Below are 4,690 nucleotides of genomic sequence, written 5' to 3'. Positions count from 1 at the left end.
AAACAAAAAATATCTACCTGCACTGTCTAATACCCTACACTCCCGTCACTGCGCGGGCAGAGATCACTGACGTGTTGTTGTTGTAGTTTCCTCTTTTGTTTTACCCAGCAAGCACTCATAATACTCACGCTGTGCGAAATCATCAGGGCGGTAGCAATACACCCCTCAACTGGACTTACCGACGGATTCCTGACATCCCAAATGAGAAAATCTCTATTCATTGTGTTTTTTTTAAGCATATGCTATACTTTAAATGCCCCCCTGACCTGCCATCTTGAATTTTATTACTACAATCAAGAGGCGAAGCGACTGAAGCGTTTGCAGCATGAGATTCTTCGAAGGGTTTATGGGTCGGGTTTATGAAACTGGGGTGGGAAGAGGGTTGACGTCTGGATCTCAGGTATCTCTTCCTCTCTCTCTAAGGACAGTGGCGTTTTTGTGTGTGTGTGATGCATCTTCTTCATGTTTGTCCGTTTTCTTTTCTCTCGACTGTTTAGCCCAAGAAGTGCGAGGGCAACTCTAGAAGCACATTCCAGTTTAGCAGAGCTTTGCGTTATTGCATGGACTGCAGACACTGATACAAAGGTCTGAGGCTTCAGATTACCTACTGTATGAGTGACGGACCCTTTCTGCTCCTGCACCATCAGGCTCATTGTGAGAGTGTGTGAATGTGTGTGTGTGTGTGTGTTCGCCGATGACTGCAGCACTGCATTGCAGTTTCACTCCTGCTACCCAGCTATTACCATTTCAGCTAAATGTAGTCATGATGTGTATATAGTTCACAGAAAAAGAGAGATATCTACCCTATATGTACGTATATGGATAAAGTATTTATATTTGATCTACATTATATGTTAAAACATAGACTATAAATATATATATATATATATGAGAGAATATATTTAAGTAGTGATAGCCTTAGTTGCTTCGGTTCTCCTTATCGTTAGTTTCAATGTGTAGTTGATTTGCACTATATATAGATATGTATTTATATATACCTATTTTACACATCCTAAATTCTAACTCTGTGCTCGCAGAGCCAAAAAAAACTTTTTTTTCCTGCACAAAAATGAAAATGTTTTGACAAAAAAAAAAAAAAAAATTTATATAAACCACATAAAAAAAATATATGATTGGGACGTATTTGTTAGTTTGTTGGTGGCATTGCAATTGTGGAAAGTGGGTAATCAGTAGCCTGTTATTATCGTGCCTGATCGGACTTGGGAGAAGCGTTTTCCTATAACACTAGTGAGTAAAGTGGGTTCTGAGGGAGCCTAGTGAAGGATCTGTATGTTTGAATGTACTGAAGTCTACTTTTGCATCACAAAGTGAGATCTTGAATTGTAGAATATATAATTTTTTTTAGACTGATGCACCAAAAACTGAATTTAAACAAACCGGATTGTTCATTCTTTCCATGTGGAATGCTGCTGTTGGGTAGTTTTAAAAATCTTAAATGAAATCCCAAAAAAATAAATAAAAAGAATAAAACTTGTGTGAGTTGTAGCCATGAGAGCATTAGAGCACCGTGTATTTTGGAAAGGGGGGGAAGGTGGTGTGTACTGTATATATACATGTTTGCTAGTTTGTGACGTCACTGTCCACAGACAGAGAGAAAGGGTTTGATTTTTATTCGATTTTTTTTCCTTGAGAGGGCAAGGGGTTTTGGGGCTATATGCCTTTTGTATTGATATGCTTGTTTTTATTTGTTACAAGTGTTTAAAAAAGTGCAAACAAAAAGTGAACTTCCTTCTCAAGATTGTGTCCTGTTCAAATTTGGTGTCTTGAAGTTTCTCACGACCCACTCCCAACAACGTAGGCTCTGCTTTCTGTGTAGTTCAACCTTTTTTCCTCCCCGGCTTTCTGAGTCTGCGTTTCTCCTCTCATACGCCGTCTTCTGTGAACACCAGTGGCGGGACATAGCTAACGTGTTGCACTTATGAATGTTACATGACTATATGGAAAGACTATATGGTGCTGTCACTCACACGGATGTGAATTCCCGCTTTAACACGAACCCTTACTTTGTCCCGGTGCTGCGCTTGTCACAGTCAATGATGTCACCGCGGGGGGGGGGGGGTAGATGTACTACTTTTGATTTGTATATATTGGTTATGTACCGTACGTAGAGTACGAAACGGCTAAAGCCTTAAGACATACAAATGTATGAAAACAATAGATGTTATCAGAAACTGATTGCTGAAATGAACCCATCGCCAGTCATTCCCACTTATCGTGACTGCATCTCAGGTGTTTCACACCTTTCCAAATATACATAGACACAAACATGTCTGCACACACACACACACACACACACATCCTTGAACATATACTGCCTCTTGTAAGCTAAACAAAAGAGGTTTTATGTCTGTTTTACATCCAATCAAAAATGGACATTTCTATGCTGTTACTTTTTAAGAATTGGGCTACTTTGATGTTGACTGCTAAATATGTGGTTGAAAGGAATGAACTTAAAATAAAAAAAAACTGAAAATGTAGAAAGCTTGTTTCATCTTTAAAATGTATCTTTTGTGGTTTTGATTGATTCGTTGGCAATAATGGTCTTGGAGGTCTGTAATACTTTGAGGAAGTTATCCTTTAGCATTCCTATTCATCTCAATGAATGTCAATTAATTGAATTAAACACACCCCTCCCTTCATTGCCCAGCCCCCAAATGCACAAACACGCAATGCAAGAGTGGATGTCTATTTATCATAGCTGAAGCGAAGCAAAATAAAGAAAAGACGACGAAACAAATGAAAAATAAACATACAGTACACATATATACAAGCAAGAATTGGTTGTTAGTCTCCAGCAGCACATCAGCTCCAGACAAACATGCCCCAAACCAGCTGTACAAACCCGCAACGGATTCTAAAGATTTCATTGGTCACAGTTGTGATTGCCTACAAAATGCTGAAACAAATACTAACCCTTAACCTTAGTATTGCCTTCGTAGCACATTCTGATAAAATAATATTACTGCTTGTTGGAGTTGTATCTATCTATCCACGAGTTTATTAAATGGGTGGTATAATGTCCTTTTCATAAGATGTAAAATAAGTCTTTGATGTCCTTAGTGTGTATGTGAACGTTAAGCTCAACCGATATTTTTATATAGCATGTTAAAGTCACTTTTTGAGGATGAGCAAAAACGCATTGTTTTTGTGTCTGTTCCTTTAAATGCAAATGAGCTGCTGCTCCCAGCACAGGGGGCGGAGCTTCAGCTTGTGTCCTTTTACCTCACACACACATGCACTGAAAATTTCAAAAACTTTTAGCCTTTTATGTTCAAACCAAAGTCAGAAAGATGGAGAGACTCAAGAAGAAGTGACAACATGTAGACAACATTCCTGAATGGTTAGTTGGTGAATTTATGTAGCCTAGCTTATCTGTAGTTATGCAAGTAATCTTCTAGTCAGTGATTAGCATATTCTGTCTTGATAATCTATAAATCGTGTTCTGGGGGGCGGGGATTATGTAAATTTTAGGGTTCATGATGTCACTAACCCGGGAGGAATGTTGTGTAGTCCCCACCAGCCGTTTGTTGTAGTCCTTAAAAAACAATTTCTTTAAAAGAAAATATCTCCCTTTGCTTTGAACTTTGAGCGTTGTAACTTTGCAGATGTCGTTTATGCTCAAACAGCAACATTACACACTAACTAAAGTTAGAAAAGTGAAATCATATTCAACCACCCCTTTAACTGAATCCATTCATTTTGAAGCAAGACACACCAACAAATCCTGATTTTCTACTTGCAGTTGCTAGTCGACGGTGGCAGGTTATTGAAAAAAAAAAAGTCGCCTTAAATTTGTGAGTACAATCAACTTGAAAGTTTAAGTAATTTCAACTCAAATTACATTAAACTGACAAAAAATTAGTTGAATCTTGTATCAAAAAATGTATGATTTTAAGCAATGTAAAAAAACTTATTGCCATAAGTTATTGGTCTTATTATTTGTTTTACAATGTGGGGGGATGTTGTCATTCTAAGATGTTGGACAAAAATTTAATCAATCATTTTTTTCCTAAAAAAAAAAGGCATATCTGCTTGTTTTGGAGTACGCTATCATATGGATGACATCCAAGCAAACATGCATGGACAAAAAGCCACACGTCTATTGTGATTTTTATGGGGTCTTTAAGGATTTGACAAGTGAGCTAAAGGCCCGTTCACACACCACAGGACAATAACAATAACTGACGATAAATATAGTTCTAAAAATTGTTCTAAATGTAAAAGAATAGCAGTCCACACCACAACTATAACACACAGAGAACTGATGTAGTTGAAATCACTTTCAGAACGATTCTCTCCAGCTGATGAGCGATAAAAAACACTGACCGCAAATCAGAAACCATTCCGCTTTAAAGAGCTCGGGCATTCGAAGCCGCAGACGAGAAACCTGGAGTGTGTGCTTCTCATAAACAGCGCATTATCCTTCATTGGTGTGGATGCTAATATAGTTATGGTTATCGTGCTTGGTGTGTAAATGGCCTTTAAGACTAAACTGACATTTCTGTAAGAATTAAATGTGCCAGTCATGTGAATAAGTGGCTATTTTGCTCTCTGGTCTCACAGATCTTCTAATATGCTGTCGAGTCCCTGAATATGGCCAGATAATATCTCAGCTGCCATTCAATAACTAGATCAGAGAGGGGAACGGAGGATGGAAGCACGGAGGGGG

This window comes from Phoxinus phoxinus (assembly GCF_949152265.1).
Source record: "Phoxinus phoxinus genome assembly, chromosome: 3".
Lineage (NCBI taxonomy): Eukaryota > Metazoa > Chordata > Actinopteri > Cypriniformes > Leuciscidae > Phoxinus > Phoxinus phoxinus.
The sequence above is the reverse complement of the archived record's forward strand: the minus strand, read 5'-3'. Positions refer to the sequence as shown.